This window comes from Ovis aries, chromosome 4 (assembly GCF_016772045.2).
Source record: "Ovis aries strain OAR_USU_Benz2616 breed Rambouillet chromosome 4, ARS-UI_Ramb_v3.0, whole genome shotgun sequence".
NCBI classification, from domain to species: Eukaryota; Metazoa; Chordata; class Mammalia; order Artiodactyla; family Bovidae; genus Ovis; species Ovis aries.
In genome coordinates, this window is record NC_056057.1 from 24,616,879 (window position 1) to 24,636,096 (window position 19,218).

At 36.2% G+C, this 19,218-nt stretch overlaps 2 protein-coding genes across 9 annotated transcripts in view; both read right to left on the minus strand.

The window, feature by feature from the left end:
• Positions 1-19,218, minus strand: part of DGKB (diacylglycerol kinase beta) — a 1,339,752-nt gene that overhangs the window by 1,280,035 nt on the left and 40,499 nt on the right. The window lies entirely within an intron of this gene.
• AGMO (alkylglycerol monooxygenase) overlaps positions 1-19,218 on the minus strand; it is a 504,195-nt gene that overhangs the window by 187,065 nt on the left and 297,912 nt on the right. The window lies entirely within an intron of this gene.

Genomic DNA, 19,218 nt, shown 5'->3' on the forward strand with positions numbered 1-19,218 from the left:
TCATGTTTCTTTATGTCTTCTTTAATGTCTCATCTTACATTTTCACTGTTTAATCTTTATGGCAAAACTGCCTGATGGCCAATTAGTTATGAGTAAATGTTTGGGACAAAGATGCTGAGGTAAAGATATCTACAGCAAAGATGCTGACTGTGAAAGTACCTAGAACCAAGGAAAGTCAGCATACTCACATTCTCTTACCAGATCATTTAAAGTAAACCAAACAAAAACCATTTAAATTTTACTTATGCCAGTATTTCCAAAACTTCTGTGATGATTTAAATAATTGGTTGAATGATAGTTAAGACAGAGATTTTTGATACCCCATACTGATATTCAATTCATAATTTCTGGATGTCTGGGTAGGAATCTATAATTTTAACTTTCCCCCAATTTTTTTATTAAGAAAGAAGAGCTAGGAAATCATCTATTAGGACAGACAATGGAGGCTGTTTAACCTAATTTAGCTCTTTTACTGAGATGAATTTCATTCATTTTCACTCACAACAAAAGCAAGCTTTATGAACTCTCTGGATCCCAGAAGTTCCTCTAGTACTTAGAATACCACAAGATGTGCAAGTCAGATGATATTTACAATTTTGTCAGGTCCTTAGATGGTGCATGTTATATTTCTTAAGGTATTTGAATTTTTAGTTTATCTTTAAAATAAGCTTCTATACAAGCTTATATATAAGCATAGAAAAATGTAGACTATACAAAAACTTTCTTTGACAATTATTATTTATTACACCCAAAAGGAAATCTTTAATACTTTGATCATCGATTATATATTCCAGAAACATGGAAATCTGTACAATACAGATGCTTTTGTTTGATCTATTACTTTTCAAATTTTGCACATTTAGAGATTTCTTAAATATGACTCAATCTCTATAACATGGAATTTTTTCAAAAATATATAAAATATTCTCATTGCTTAACTATATATTAATGAAAAAGAAGCTCTTTATAAACCATGTAAAATATTATAACCTTTAAAGTTCACTTTTTCACTTTAAAAATAATCCACTGAACAGCTCTTAAGTAATAAGAATCATAGTATACACAGTGAAGTAGATATAAATAATTTTAATACAAATTCCCTCCCTTCAAAGGACCGAGTCTAGCAGAAGACAGCAATATAAACACATAATAAAGACATTACGTGAAAGTATCAGAGAAGATGCAGCCTTTGAGCACCTAAGAAAACCTCAGAATGGATGCTACCTTAAAGGGGAGCAATAGATGGAAGGCAGGAGTTCATTGAATGAAGAAGAAAAAAAAATTATACAAAGGCAGTAGAGGAAGCATGGGAACTGTAAATAGGGAAGAAGGACTTGGGATGTAGACTGCAGCAACAGTGTGAGAAGCATGAACATGGCCACATGTTGAGATTTTAAGGTAGATGTAAATAAATTTATTTATGTAAATAAAGGTAGATGTAAATAATTGATTAAATGCCTTTCAGACATATTTGGATCATCTCCCATAGACAATGAAGAGTCAAGGATTTTTTTTTTTTTGCTTTAAAAGAATTTGTTTATATTTTAATTGAAGGATAATTGCTTTGCAGAATTTTGTTATTTTCTGTTAAACATGAACATTAATCAGCCCTAGGTATATATATGTCCCCTCACTCTTGAACCTCCCTCCCATTCCTCCCCATCCCACCATTCTAGGTTGATACAGAGCCCCTGTTTGTGTTCCAAGACATACAGCAAATTTCTGTTGGCCATCTATTTTACATATGGTAATGTAAGTTTCCATGTTACTCTCTCCATACATCTCACCCTCTCCTCCCCTCTCTCCATGTCCACCATTCTGTTCTCTATGTCTGTTTCTCCACTGCTCCCCTGCAAATAAATTATTTGGTACCATCTTTCCAGATTCCATATATATTCGTTAGTATACAATATTTATCTTTCTCTTTTTGACTTATTTCACTCTGTATAATAGGCTCTAGGTTCATCCACCTCATTAGAACTGACTCAGATGCATTCCTTTTTTAAAGCTGAGTAATATTCCATTACAGAGAAGGCAATGGCACCCCACTCCAGTACTCTTGCCTGGAAAATCCCATGGATGGAGGAGTCTGGTGGGCTGTAGTTCATGGTCGCTAGGAGTTGGACACGACTGAGCGACTTCACTTTCACTTTTCACTTGCATGCATTGGAGAAGGAAATGGCAACCCACTCCAGAGTTCTTGCCTGGAGAATACCAGGGACAGGGCAGTCTGGTGGGCTGCCGTCTATGGGGTCGCACAGAGTCAGACACGACTGAAGTGACTTAGCAGCAATATTCCATTATGTATATGTACCACAACTTCTTTATCCATTCATCTCTTGATTGACATCTAGGTTGCTTCCATGTTCTAGCTATTGTAAATAGTGCTGCAATGAACAATGGGGTTCATGTGACTTTTTCACTTTTGGTTTCCTCAAGGCATATGCCCAGGACTGGGATTGCTAGGTCATATGATGGTTTATTCCTAGTTTTTTAAGGAATCTCCATACCATCTTCCATAGTGGCTGTATCAATTTACATTCCCACCAACAGTGCAAGAGCGTTCCCTTTACTCCACACCCTCTCCAGCATTTATTGTTTGTAGACTTTTGGATGATGGCCATTCTGCCAGTGTGAGGTGATATCTCATTGCAGTTTTGATTTGCATTTCTCTAACAATGAGTGATGTTGAGCATCTTTTCATGTGTCTGTTAGCCATCTGTATGTCTTCTTTGAAGAAATGTTTGTTTAGGTCTTTTTCCCACTTTTTGATTGGGTTATTTGTTTTTCTGGTATTGAGTTGTATGAGCTCAATTTCGAAATTAATCCTTTGTCAGTTGTTTCATTTACTATTACTTTTTCCTATTCTCAGGATTGTCTTTTCACCTTGTTTACAGTTTCATTTGCTGTGCAAAAGCTTTTAAGTTTAATCAGGTCCCACTTGTTTACTTTTGTTTTTATATCCATTACTCTAGGAGGCGGGTCATAGAGGATCTTGCTTTGATTTATGTCATTGAATGTTCTGCTTATATTTTCCTCTAAGAGTTTTATAGTTTCTGGTCTTACATTTAGATCTTTAATCTATTTTGAGTTTATCTTTGTGTATGGTGTTAGGAAGTGTTCTAATTTAATTCTTTTACATGTAGCTGTCCAGTTTTCCAACACCGCTTATTGAAGAGGCTGTCTCTGCCCCATTGTATATTCTTGTCTCCTGTGTCAAAAACAAGGTACTCATAGGTGAGTGGGTTTATTTCTGGGCTTTCTGTCTTGTTCCATTGGTCTATATTTCTGTTTTTGTGCCAGTATCATACTGTCTTGATAACTATGGCTTTGTAGTATAATCTGAAGTCAGGAAAGTTGATTCTTCCAGCTCCATTCTTCTTTCTCAAGACTACCGTGGCTATTTGGAGTCTTTTGTGTTTCTACATGAATTGTGAAACTTTTTGTTTTAGTTCTGTGAAAAATGCCACTGGTAATTTGATAGGGATCACACTGAATCTGTAGATTGCATTTGGTAGTACAGTCACTTTCACAATATCGATTCTTCCTACCCAGGAATATGGAATATCTCTCATGTGACCCAGTAATCCCACTACTAGGCATATACCCAGAAAAAACCACAATTCAAAAAGACACTTGCACCCCAGTGTTCACTGCATCACTGTTTACAATAGCCAAGACACAGAAGCAACCTAAATGTCCATCAACAGGGGAATGGATAAAGAAGTTGTGATACACATATATAATGGAGTATTACTCAGCCATAATAAGGCTGAAACTGGGTCATTTGTAGAGACGTGGATGGACCTAGATACTGTCATACAGACTGAAGTAAGTCAGAAAGAGAAAAACAAATACCATTTATTACTGTATATATGTGGAATCTGAAAAAAAATGGTATAAATCATCATATTTACAAGGCAGAATTAGAGACACAGATGGAAAGAACAAAAGTACCAATACCAAAGAGAAACTGGGAGAGAGGGATTAATAAATATATACTACTGATACTATGTGTAAAATAGATAACTAATGAGAACCTACCATATAGCACAGGGTGCTCTGCTCAGTGCTCCGTGGTAACATAGTGTTTTAGCTGTCTGACTTGTTGTGTCCTCATGGACTGTAGCCTGCAAGGCTCCTCTGTTCATGGAATTCTCCAGGCAATAATACTGGGGTGGGTTGCCATTCCCTTCTCCAGGGAATCTTCCCAGCCCAGGGATTAAACCTGGGTCTCCTGCATTGCAAGCAGATTCTTTACTGTCTGAGCCACGAGGGAAGCCTATTTACTTCCTACTTAACAAATAATGACATTTATTCTATGATTAGGTTTACAGTAAATGTTCCTCAGAGAGAAGTGAGACCTATTGTCATCTTCATTTAAGATCCATCTTCCTTTCAGTCTCTGACCACTGGTATACCTGGCCTTGACTTAGTTAATGCCACTTAGGCTGGGCAAGTTTTACCCACTTCAAAGCCTGATGATTTTTTACAATGAAAAGCTAAGTAAGGAAATGGAGAGACCTATAGCTATAGGTCATTTTTCTGACAACACTGAAAGATTTCAGAGTATACCTAGCTAACCAGGGCAGCTTAGGTAAAGTTTAAAAAGCTGGTAGAGGAATTAGAGTAAGAGAAAGATGCAGTTGTTCCTGAATGATTTCTATATAATCCTAATAAAGTATGGATTATCCCATGATTTCTCCAAGCTATATAAAATTAAAAAAAAAAAAAACACAAACACAAACCCAAGGTACTCGTTACAAAGGAGTGGTACATCACAGCTTGCACTCTGGCTCCTCAAGCCAATGATTAAAACCTATGCCTAGCTGTTCACAGAAAGACCAGTATTAACTGGTGAAAGTCATATAAACTATGCCTGATTTTCTGCACTGTGTGCCTGTTTAAGCCATGCTCAGCCTTTTATTCCAGTGAGCATTAATCTAATACTCCAGCCATTTTCTTTGTTTAAAATAATGTCTCCCTCACTACCTTCAATTTCAAATATTTCCAGACTCTTAGAACTTACATGTGGTAAACTGTTGTGTAATGACTAAAACATTCAGAATGCATGAAAATGCAATATCTCTTAAGGAACAGTGGTATTAACTAAAATCACATAATAAACTTTCAAGTACTACAAAGATAAGCAGTTATTAGTACACAGGAGAAATGGTGTAGCTGAGGTATACATCCGGCAAAAAAATAGCATAAATCTAAGAAGAAATGTTTTAAAAAGGAGAGTTATTGCTTAATATTGGTTAAAATGAACCCATATCTTGGTTCAGGTATCTTATTTTCAAGCATTTATATTTAATAACAAGCAAATAGTTCAAGTCTAAAATCTTGAACAGGTTCAAGAAAATAAAGCATATTTTTCAAACTATGTAGCAAATCACCAGCACATCCTACTGAGATTAACCAAGGTGTAACCAAGCCGGTATTTAACCATACAGGAACAGACATAACATTTAAGAGTTAGTTTTTCTTATATTATTAGAGCATAGAGTATAAACACACAACAGCTTGGTCATAACATGCTAGCATATTACATCATGCTGTAATACAGATATACCTGTAATATTTCACTTACAATGAAAAAAAAATAAAAACAAAAAAGCAAAAAAGTAAATTATCAAGTCTCATAATCCCAAAGTAATACATTAAACAATTAGAATTAATAATATTGCAAAATAAATATTCAGTTGCAATATAAATGTGAACTAATATTTTAATACATCAATAATATCAAAATATAACAAAATTTCATTTTCAATAACAAAAGTATAAACTACATGGGGATAATCCTAATTAAAAATTGCTATATACCTGAAGATAATCTGCTATATACATAAAGCAATATTAAAAATATTCCCTTAAAAAATGTGTATAATTTAAAAATAGATAATGGGGGGATGGAAAAGCTGATTATTTAAAAGGTGTTGAAAAGTTTTATATTTGTTTAGAGGCTTAAAATACCATCAAACATCACTAGAAGTTGTTTGAACTTTTCCCAAATTAAACTAAAGTGTATCTAAAGTTTCATTATGATCAACAAAACATGACAATGGAAAATAATTTATAGGATGCATGTAATAATTCAATATATGATAAAAAACATAAAAATAGAAAGTCAAGCTATTCGTTCAAAAACTAGTACAATGATCACAAAACCATAATTTTAAGCCCATATCATAAACTTAATATCTAAATAAAAATAATAAAGAAACCATCATAAATTAAAATCTAATAGAACTGAATTACTTTTTACAACCTCAAAAATGATAGAAAAATATCTGATCTTTAAAGCTATAGATATAATTATAACTGCAAGAGAGAAGATGAGCAGATGCTCACAAGTTTAAAATATCTATTTTCCCATCTTTATTAAGATATAATTGATGTACAACATCGTGTCTTCCCAGGTGGCCCTAGTGGTAAAGAACCTGCCTACCAATGCAGGAGGCATAGGGATGTGGGTTCAATCCCTGAATCAGGAAGATCCCCTGGAGAAGGAAATGGAAATCCACTCCAGTTTTCTTGCCTCGAGAATCCCATAGACAGGGGAGTCTGGTGGGCTATACATAGTCCATAGCGTGGCAAAGAGTTGGACACGACTGAAGTCACTTAGCATGCATGCACACTGTGTCAGTTTAAGGTACACAAGTTGTTGATTTGACACATTTATATATTGCAAAATGATTACATCTACGGTGTCAGCTAACACCTCTATCACATCACACATCTACTGTCTTTGTGTGTGTGTGTGTGTGTGTGTGTGTATGTGTAAGAACATATAAGATCTGTTTTCTCAGTAACTTTCAGGGGCTTCCCAGGTGGTGCTAGGGGTAAAGAATGTGCCTGACGAGGAGACTTAGGAGAAGCGGATTCGATCCCAGGGTCAGGAAGACCCCCTGGAGAAGGAAATGACAACCCACTCCAGTACTCTTGTCTGAAAAATCCCACGGACAGAGGAGCCAGGAGGGCTACAGTCCATGGGGTTGCAAAGAGTCGGACATGACTGAATGACTAAGCATACAGCAATCTTCAAGTATAGCGTACACTATTATTAACCTAAAATCATCATGCTGTACATTAGATCCCCAGAACTTACTTATCTTAAAACTGTAAGTGTGAAAACTTTGACCAATATTTCCCTATTTCCTCTACTCTCCAAACTCTGGTAACTACCATTCCAGTCTTCATTTCTTTTATATTCCTGAAACATATATACTGATAGAAATATTGGTAATATTTATGTCTATACTGTCATAAATAAATTTATGTATTTATTAATTAGACATTTTTTCCAGTATATATGTCAAACTACAAACCAGGAAAATATTTTCAGAGCTTAATATGTTAATAAAAGACTTGTATACAATCTTATATACAAAAGATAAAAGACTTGTATACAATCCTCATTAATATTTAGAGAACATGCACCACTTAAAAGCCAAATGGACTAAAAAATGACCAAAATAAAAGTAGTATAAATGTCCACTTATTCACTTAAATATTTACTAAGCACTTGCTATAGGGCTTCCCTAGTGGTTCAGCAGAAAAGAATGTGCCTGCAATATAGGAGAGGTGGATTCCATTCCTTGGTTGGGAAGATCCCATGGAGAAGAACATGGTGACCTACTCTAGTATTCTAGAATAGTCCAAGAAGGTCACAGAGTTGGACACAACTGAGTGACTGAACAATAACAACAAAGTGCATGCTATAAGACAAGCAATGTTTTAAATCTGAAGAAACAGTACCATACAAACAGGCAAAAAGTGTTGCCCTTATTCAGGAAGGAGAGACTAAAAAGATGAATAGGTGTGACATTATTGGCAGTAATTGCCACAGAGAACAATGTCGGGAAGAATGATAGGAGATGTGGGAATGGGAAGGAGACTACAGCATCCAACTCACAAAAATATGGTTAGAGAATGACAAGATGGTATAAAATTTAGTCCTCACTTTTAACACAATAACTTTGAATTAAAATAATACATAAATAAGCCAATATTTCTACCATCGAGTAATGTATGATAAAGGAGGCAAAAATATACAATAAGGAAAAGAATCTCCTCAATAAAAGATGCTGGGAAAATAGGACAACTACATGCAAAAGGATAAAACTGGACTAAATACATCAATATAAAAGACCCTCAAGATGGATTAAAGATTTAAATGTCAGACTTGAAACTGTAAAGTTCCAGAAGAAAACACAAGCAGTATGCTCTGCTCTTTGACACCAGCCCTAGAAATATTTGGGGGGAATCTATCTCTTCAAACAAAGGCAACAAAAGCAAAAATAAACAAACGGGACTAAGTCAGCTAAAATGGTTTTGCATGGCAAAGGAAATCATCAACAAAACAAAAGGCAACTTACTTAATGAGAGAAGATATTTGTAGAGATTTATCTGAAAATGGTTGATATCCAAAATGTATAAAGTTACTCATATGACTCAATATAAAATAAAACAAACAAACAAAAAACCCAATTTAAAAATGAGCAGAGGACCTGAATAGACATTTTTTGAAAGACATACAGGTGGCAAAGAGGTACATGCAAGAAGCTTAACAACATTAACCATCAGGAAAATGTGAATCAAAATTACAATAAGATATACCACCTCACATTTGTCAGAATGGCTATTATCAAAAAGACAAGAAATGACATATGTTGGTGAGAATACGGAGAAAAGGGAAACTTGCACTGTTGGTGGGAATGGTGCTGTCAGTATGGAAAATAGTCAGAGGTTCCTCCAAAAATTAAAAATAGAACTCCATATGATCTAGCAATTCTATGCCTGGGATTTTTGCAAAAGAACCAAAAACACTATTTAGAAAATATATATGCACCCCATGTTCATTGAAGTATTACTTACAATAACTAAGGTACAGAAGCAACGTGTTCCTTTGACAGATGAATAAAAATGATGTGGTATGTATATATATGTGTGTGTGTGTATATATATATATTCTCAACTCTAAAACACAAAAATGAATCAAATGTTGCCATTCATGACAACATGAAGGAACCGTTATTTTGCCAAGTAAAGTAAGTCAGAGAAAGATAAATGCCATGTAATTTAACTTCTAAGTGGGATCCACAAAACGAACAGACAAAACAAAAAAGAAAACAGACTCATAGATTCAGAAAACACACTGGTGGTTGTTAGAGGGGAGGAGAGGGGGGAAACACGAAAAATAGGCGAAGAAGATTAAGAAGTACAAACTTTCAAGTATAAAATATCAAGGGGATATAGTGCACAACATAGGGTATGTTGTCAAAAACATTGTAATAACTGTATGGTGACAGATGGTAACTAGACTTACTATGGTAATCATTTTGCAAAGCATAAAAGTATTGCATCTTTATTTTGTACACCTAAAACTAATATTGCATGTCAATAATAATACAATAAAATAATAATGCACAGATGTGAAAACACAGAGGTCAGTGAGTGTCCATCTCTCATAGAAATGTATAATCTTATAATGGTTTTATAAAGTACAGTGCTATATTTATCATAATTCTTAAAAATGTTCATAAGATTTCATACAGAAATTCCAATTCTGGAAAGTTATTTGAAAGAAATAGTAAAACCTATAAAAACAGTTCTTAGGAACTGCATACTCAGCACAGTTTAATGTATAACAATCAAAATTTGGAAGAAATTTTGGAAGTCCACATTCCATAAATAGGGACTATTTACTCATAACGTTATGGCATCATTATATGCATATTTTTGTGATCATTAAATAGTATGGTGTTGAGTTCTGAAAATATACTGAAAATATAAACAATACAATGTTAATTGAAGTATATCAGAGTATTATACTGTATATAAAATTTTCTTAATTTGTCTTTCTTATATACAAACATTTATGAATGGAATAAAAATATTTCATTAAAAAATACACAGAAATAAACTGATTTAAGATGATAATATTTTTACCCAGAATTAAAAAGTTTTATAGTGAATGAGACCATACAATGATCAAATTTAATCTCTCAACTAATAGAGAAACTATTCTATATTGTGCCCAGATAATTTAGTTAATATCAGAGGATCACTCCCTACTAATACACACTTTTGTATAGCTCACACTGTCCCAGCCTCTTGACCCTGCTCTCAGTACCGATCATATCCGAGTGAAACAGCTATCCCATTTTCACCTTCTTTTTAAACTGTTCCTCATGTCTCAAGTCATGTCTTAAATTCCCCTTATTCAATTGTAAAATTAACTATTAACTATTAGCAATTAGTAATAATAAGCATAGTAACAACAGCAGTGAAAACACATCATAAAAGGACTGTAATTGAGAGATTACTAGTAAAAGTATTTTAACAATATTAATTCTGTGTTAGTCCTTCTCTACCCCAAACCACAGAGTAGTTTTATTTCTCTTTTCCAAATTAGGAAACCAGAGACAGGAAGGCCAAATAAACTTGCCACAGCAACATGACTACAAAATTAGCTGAACTGAGATTTGTCCTTGGGCCTAAAAGAAGCCAAAACTAGGGTTTTGTGGTTTTTTCTCCTTTTTTCCACATTACCATAGACTTCCTAAGATCTCTTAGATGGAAAAATCTCTCCCTTCACTGTTTCTCAACTATATTTTGTTCCTGCATACAGCACTGAGTTTACAGGCAATCTTATACTTTAGATCCCTATGTCTCATGGTCTCATACTGCCAAGCCATGTCTCTCTCTCTCTCTCTCAGACACACAAATACAATGTATCACAGAGGAAAGGACTTGCTCAGTAAATACTTACTAAACTAACATAAAGCAAATCCCATTCTAACCTAACACTAGTCAGCTTTTGCTGTTGTTTTGCTGTTCAGTTGCTAAGTCAGGTCTAACTGTTTGCAACCCCAAGAACTGTAGCACACCAGGCTTCCCTGTCCTTCAGTATCTCCTGGAGCTTGCTCAAACTCATGCCCATTGAGTTGGTGATGCTACCTAACCTTCTCATCCTCTGTTGCCCCCTTCTCCTCCTGCCCTTAATCTTTCCAGCATCAGGGTCTTTTTAAATGAGTCAGCTCTTTGCATTAGGTGGCCAAAGTATTGGAGCTTCAGCTTCAGCATCAGTTCTTCCAATGAATATTCAGTGTTCATTTTCTTTAGGACTGACGGGTTTGATCTCCTTGCAGTCCAAGAGACTCTCAAGAATCTTCTCCAGCCCCACAGTTCAAAAGCATCAATTCTTCTGCATTCCTCCTTCTTTATGGCCCAACTTTCACATCCATACATGACTACTGGAAAAACCATAGCTTTGACTATACAGACTTTTATGGCAAAATGATGTCTCTGCTTTTTAATATACTGTCCAGGGTGTGTGACAGGTTTTCTTGTTAGCATTTCTAATTGCAGTGTTCAAGGTAACATGGGCATGAAATCCCTGGAATATACCATCAAAACCAACCACACTGACGCAGGGCTGTGAAGAATGTGGAGCAGTGAAAACGGAAAATACTTTTAATACTTCTAAAGGAATAGAGTATATAAATCCTAGGCAGTGCTACATTTTACTATTGTAGTTATTGGCATTATGGAATACAGTTTTAAATGGACTATTTTCAAGTTAAATATCTTAATAGACATGGAGCTATAATTGTACAGTGTGGTAAATTTTCAGCATCTAATGACTCATGAAAGCTTGCCAAAACATGCAGATTTTGAAAGAAAAGGTTCACCTCTTTCCTGATTTACTACAGAGTGAATCACAGGCAAGCTAGTGTTGCTTTTGGCCAAGGACTTGAGGCTAAGACATATAAATGTGCAAAAGAGAAATATCTAACCAGCATATTCTCCTTCCTGGGCAACATTGATCTTATCATGTGAGAATGTACAAGATTTTAAGACAATTATGAAAGTATTTACTGCAGGAATATTTCCATGAAATCTTTTCAAGTATGAAAAGAGAATAATATACATTTAATGAGTTGACAGGAAAGTGGGAAAACATGAGTGTGTGAGCTTTGTGTAAAGAATAAATGATTGTTGTTGTTCAGTCACTCAGTCATGTCCAACTCTCTGTGACCCCATGGATTGCAGCAAGCCAGGTCTCCCTGTCCTTCACCATCTCCCAGAGCTTGCTCAGACTCATGTCCATTGAGTCTATGATGCCATCCACCCATCTCGTCCTCTGTCGTCCCCTTCTCCTCCTGCCTGCAATCTTTCCCAGTTTCAGGGTCTTTTCCAATGAGTCAGTTCTTCACATCAGGTGGCGAAAGTACTGGAGTTTCAGTCTCAGCATCAGTCTTTCCAAAGAATATTCAGGACTGATTTCCTTTAGGATTGACTCGTTTGATCTCCTTACAGTCCAAGGGACTCTCAAGAGTCTTCTCTAACACCACAGTTCGAAAGCATCAATTCTACACTCAGCCTTTTTATAGTCCAACTCTCACATCCATACACAACTACTAGGAAAACATACCTTTGACTATATGGACCATTGTCGGCAGCATAATGTCTCTGCTTTTTAATATGCTATCTAAGTTTCATAGCCTTTCTTCCAAGGAGTAAGTGTCTTTTAATTTTATGGCTGCAGTCACCATCCACAGCGATTTGAAAGACCAAGAAAATACAGTCTGTCACTGTTGCCATTGTTTCCCCATCTATTTGCCATGGAGTGACAGGACCAGATATCATGATTTTAGCTTTATGAATGCTGAGTTTTAAGCCAGCTTCTTCACTCTCCTCTTTCACCTTCCTCAAGAGGCTTTTTAGTTCCTCTTTGCTTTCAGCCATAAGGATGGTGTCATCTCTGTATCTGAGGTTACTGATATTTCTCCTGGCAATCTTGATTTGAGCTTGTGCTTCATCCAGCCCAGCATTTCTCATGATGTATTCTGCGTAAAAGTTAAATATGCAGGGTGACAATATACAGCCTTGGTGTACTCCTTTCCCAACTTGGAACCAGTCCATTGTTTCATGTCTGGTTCTAAACGCTGCTTCTTGATCTGCAAATAGATTCTTCAGGAGGCATGTAGTGTGGTCTGGTATTCCTATCTCTTTAAGAATTTTCCACAGAGAATAAATTTTCCACCAAGAATAAATGCTAGACATTGAATTAACATGAAATTCAAATGACAAGGAAGGCTTTTCCCATTGGTTAAATATTTATTCTTAGGGGAGGTGCTAAATTCAATGTTGAAAGTAAATATTTTAGTCCATTTTTAAATATGACTTTTTTCCAAAGGACCTAGCTTAACTCAAGACAAGTCAAGAAAACATCCAAGTACATTTGATATGGAATATTTGGGTAAATCCATAAAAAGAGCATAAAGATTCATGTCCTGTGAGCTTCTGAAGAATATTTGTTTAAAGCTAAGAAACAGAGACCTGCTATATATAAGAATTATTTTGGCAAACAATAAGCTAATCAATATTCCATATATGATACAATTAATGTAATATACATTGTTATTTGTTTGTTTAGTTGCTAAGTTTTGTCTCACTCTGCGACCCTATGGACCATAGCCCACTAGGCTCCTCTGTCAGTGGGAGTTGACAGGTAAGAATAAGGAAGTGAGTTGCCATTTCCTTTTCCAATAAAATACGTTAAGGATATTTAGTAAGTTCAACAAACACTTTTAACAAGCTAGCCCAGTTCAGTTCAGTAGCTCAGTCGTGTCCAACTCTTTGTGACGCCATGGACTGCAGCACACCAGGCCTCCCTGTCCATCACCAACTCCCTGAGTTTACTCAAACTCATGTCCATTGAGTTAGTGATGCCATCCAACCCTCTCATCCTCTGTTGCCCCCTTCTCTCACCTTCAATCTTTGTCAGCATCAGAGTCTTTTCAAATGAGTCAGTTCTTCACATCAAGCAGTCAAAGTATTGGAGTTTCACCTTCAGCGTCAGTCCTTCCAATGAATATTCGGGACTTATCTCCTTTAGGAGGGACTGGTTGGATCTCCTTGCAGTCCAAGGGACTCTCAAGAGTTTTCTCCAACACCACAGTTCAAAAGCATCAATTCTTTGGCGCTCAGCTTTCTTTTTAGTCCGACTCACATCTATGCATGACTACTGGAAAAACCATAGCTTTGACTAGATGGATCTTTGTTGGCAAACTAATGTCTCTGGCTTTTTAAACAAGCTAGCCCACTGGCTTTAATTTTCCCCTGTAATGATTTTCCTTCACACTACTCTAGTTATTTAACGTCTGATAAATTCTATCTTATAGTTATCTCCTATCTCTTTCACATTTTTCTGTTATCATTGCCACTTATCTCAAGCTATAGCCTCTTCTTTCTAATGAGAATTAAAGTATGTTACTACTTTTTTAATTGAAGTAGTATTGATTTACAATATTATATTAATTTCAGATATATAACATAGTGATTCAATACTTTATAAAGTACACTTCATTTAAAGTTATTACAAAATAATGTTTATATTTCTCTGTGCTGTAAAATATATCCTTTCTGCTTATTTCATACATAGTAGTTTTTTTGGCCTCAATTCCCTACCCTCGTCCTGCCCCTCCCCTATCCCACTCCCCACTGGTAACCACTAGTTTATCCTCTATAGCCTCTTAAATGTTATACTTGCCAGCCATCTAGTAGAGCAACACTAACATTTTAATTTTGGGCTTGAAACTTCATGACTATTGAGCTGAAATGCAAATGTCTTAGGGTTCACATCCACTATGACTTTATTCTTGTCCACTTATACGTCATCACTTTTGTCTCACTCAGATTGAACTATTTTCATTTCCCTTGACTTCCCATTGTATTTCACACCTCATGTCTGCTTTTGTCATTGTCCTCCAGGCCTCCCTACACTGCTATTTCTATTCATCTGCCAAGGCTCAAGTCAAGTGTTACCTCCTTCTCTTGTAATTGATCTCTAGCTATTTTCCCATCATCTCCCCAAATTGTTAGGTTCTTCTTCCCGTGTTTCTTTTTAAGATTAACCAGACCTGAAATTCAAAACCTGTTCCTTTTACTTATGAGTTATTTATGTTGAGCAAGTTAATCTCACTAAGCTTTAGTTATCAGATTTATATAAAATCATACCATATGATATGTGTAGTATTGTTTTGATGAAAGAAAAGTACATGGTTTGGAGAATAACACTTCTTTTTCTCTTTGTTCTATGCTCCCTGTTCATGATATTACTTTAAAAAGTACTTGTCCATAATTTATTTTTCTTGGTGTCTTCAAATAGATGGAACTTTTTGAGAGAAGAAATGTGTATTTCTCAAATATGTATCTCAACACCTAATCTAGGACTAATAATACCTGACACCTATTTCTAATGTAAGCATCTACTAAGGGCTAATATTACACTCAGAATTTTATGGACTAGAAGTATAAATTCAAGATATCCTTTGCCTTGCTTACAGATAAGAACATGTCCAGAAAATATGGATAAACCATGCCATGAGGAAGAAAGCTGTGAACAGTATTAAATAAACACTGATAAACACTGGCAAATACTTCATCCTCATAGAGAGGAATTGGGGGGAAACAAAGGTGGAGGTAACTGAGTAGGAAATGAGGAAGATTTTAAGAAATTTGTAGCATTTGAATTTATGGTTGGAGAGGTGGGATTTGAACATAGAGATATCTAAGAGGTAACGGCAGAAGCAATGCCAAATAGAAAGGAAAAAATTAAAGCACAGTGAGGAAATTCTGGGCACTTTTAGTTGCTAGTAAATAGGTACACTTGTTGAGAGCTCATGATAGTAAAACTGGTGAGTGTCCTTCATGGACCCTAGATTGGCACCTAGATTGACAGTTCAATAGCTTAACCATATTTGGATATGCTGAAAGCATGGTATATTCCCAGGCATAGCAGCTACATGACAGGATTAATTTATCACAGTGGTATTGACATTTCCAATGACATAAAACAGTGGCTGATACAGCCATTGTTCATTATTAATGGAGGTGAAGAAAACTTTTTAATTGTCAAGAAAATAGTTTTGCACAGTTATCCTAAAATCCTTAGGGAGTAAAAGCACAGAAATCATCTTCAGAAGAAACAACTTATTTTTTCTTGCTGGTATCATTTAAATACAACACTCACAGTGCCTTCAGATTGAAGAGGAACAGAACATGACCTCATCTGATGAATGGAAGAAGCTATTTTTCTACCACTAACTGGCATGAGAAACAGCAAAACTCCTGGAGGAAATTAGCAAATCTTAAAGGTGTGGATGACATTCTGTAGTAGTGTTTGTCCAAAAAAAATCACACAAATTATGGCACTGAACTGTAAAGCCAAACAGCGGCAAACACTCTACTCTCTCCATAGCAAAATGCACATTTTTTCCCAGAGATTAATTTCTAAACATGCCAACGTTTAAGTCTAAGTTTGTAGTATATTCCAAGTTACACTAAGGAGTCAGTTGAATCTCTCCTCCAATTTAAACACACACAAAGAGAAATTTTCCTCTGGTGAACACAGGAAAACAAATTCTTACGTTCCTACTATTGTATATTTATTTAGTAAGTCTTTCCCGGTCTTTCCCATATTTACATTATTTTAGTGATTGTATTTGTGGGTGACATTAAAAGTGTCATTGATGGTAATTTGAATGCAGACAGTGAATATAACCACAAAATAAAGGCAGATCATTTGTTTTTAAATGCCAGAGTAGGACAAACAAAATCAAATAATTCTCATAACATGATCTAAAAACAATCTAATAACTGGCAATTGAAGAATTTATCTTTCTCTCAACATCACTAACTATTAGAGAAGTGCAAATCCAAACTACAATGAGGTATCACTTCACACCAGTCAGAATGGCCATCATCAAAAATTCTACAAACAATAATTGCTGGAGAGGGTGTGGGGGAAAGGAAAGATTTTACACTGTTGGTAGGAAGGTAAGTTAAGAACCATTGTGGAGAAAAGTATGGAGGTTCCTTAGAAACCTAAAATACAACTACTGTATGACCCAGTAATCCCACTATTGGGCATATACCCAGAGAAAACCATAATTCAAAAAGACACGTTTCCTTTGTTGTGCAGAAGCTTTTAATGTTAATTAGATCCCGTGTGTTTATTTTTGCTTTTATTTCCAGTATTCTGGGAGGTGGAAGGAAACTATAAGCAAGGTGAAAAGACAGCCTTCTGAATGGGAGAAAATAATAGCAAATGAAGCAACTGACAAACAACTAATCTCTAAAATATACAAGCAACTCCTGCAGCTCAATTCAAGAAAAATAAATGACCCAATCAAAAACTGGGCTAAAGAACTAAATAGACATTTCTCCAAAGAAGACATACGCATGGCTAACAAACACATGAAAAGATGCTCAACATCACTCATTATCAGAGAAATGCAAATCAAGACCACAATGAGGTGCTATTTCACACCAGTCAGAATGGCTGCGATCCAAAAGTCTATAAGCAATAAATGCTGGAGAGGGTGTGGAAGAAAGGGAACACTCTTACACTGTTGGTGGGAATGCAAACTAGTACAGCCACTATGGAGAACAGTGTGGAGATTCCTTAAAAAATTGCAAATAGAACTGCCGTATGACCCAGCAATCCCACTTCTGGGCATACACACCAAGGAAACCAGAATTGAAAGAGACACGTGTACCCCAATGTTCATCAGAGCACTGTTTATAATAGCCAGGACATAGAAGCAACCTAGATGTCCATCAGCAGATGAATGGATAAGAAAGCTGTGATACATATACACAATGGAGTACTACTCAGCCATTACAGAGAATACATTTGAATCAGTTCTAATGAGGTGGATGAAACTGGAGCCTATTATACAGAGTGAAGTAGGCCAGAAAGAAAAACACCAATACAGTATACTAACACATATATATGAAATTTAGAAAGATGGTAACCATAACCCTGTATGGGAGACAGCAAAAGAGACACAGATGTGTAGAGTGGACTTTTGGACTCTTGAGGGAGAGGGAGAGGGTGGGATGATTTGGGAGAATGGCATTGAAACATGTATACTATCATGTAAGAAATGAATCGCCAGCCTATGTTCGATACAGGATACAGGATGCTTGGGGCTGGTGCACTGGGATGACCCAGAGAGATGACATGGGGAGGGAGGAGGGAGGGGGGTTCAGGATCGGGAACTCATGTACACCCGTGGCGGATTCATGTCAATGTATGGCAAAACCAATACAGTATTGTAAAGTAAAATAAAGTAAAAATAAAAATTAAAAAAAAAGACACATGTACCACAATGTTCAGTTCAGTTCAGTTCAGTTGCTCAGTCATGTCCGACTCTTTGCGACCCCATGAATCACAGCATGCCAGACCTCCCTGTCCATCACCATCTCCCAGAGTTCACTCAAAGTCACATCCATTAAGTCAGTGATGCCATCCAGCCATCTCATCCTCTGTCGTCCCCTTCTCCTCCTGCCCTCAATCCCTCCCAGCATCAGAGTCTTTTCCAATGAGTCAACTCTTCGCATGAGGTGGCCAAAGTACTGGAGTTTCAGCTTCAGCATCAGTCCTTCCAAAGAAATCCCAGGGTTGATCTCCTTCAGAATGGACTGGTTAGATCTCCTTGCAGTCCAAGGGACTCTCAAAGTCTTCTCCAACACCACAGTTCAAAAGCATCAATTCTTTGGTGCTCAGCTTTCTTCACAGTCCAAGTCTCGCATCCATACATGACCACAGGAAAAACCGTAGCCTTGACTAAATGGATCTTTGTTGGCAAAGTAATGTCTCTGCTTTTGAATATGCTATCTAGATTGGTCATAACTTTTCTTCCAAGGAGTAAGCGTCTTTTAATTTCACGGCTGCAATCACCATCTGCAGTGATTTTGGAGCCCCCCAAATTAAAGTGTGACACTGTTTCCACTGTTTCCCCATCTATTTCCCATGAAGTGATGGGACCAGATGTCATGATCTTTGTTTTCTGAATGTTGACCTTTAAGCCAACTTTTTCACTCTTCTCTTTCACTTTCATCAAGAGGCTTTCTAGTTCCTCTTCACTTTCTGCCATAAGGGTGGTGTCATCTGCATACCTGAGGTTATTGATATTTCTCCCAGCTGTCTTGATTCCAGCTTGTGCTTCTCCCAGCCCAGCATTTCTCATGATGTACTCTGCATAGAAGTTAAATAGGCAGGGTGACAATATACAGCCTTGACATACTGCTTTTCCTCTTTGGAACCATTCTGTTGTTCCATGTCCAGTTCTAACAGTTGCTTCCTGACCTGCATATAGGTTTCTCAAGAGACAGGTCAGGTGGTCTGGTATTCCC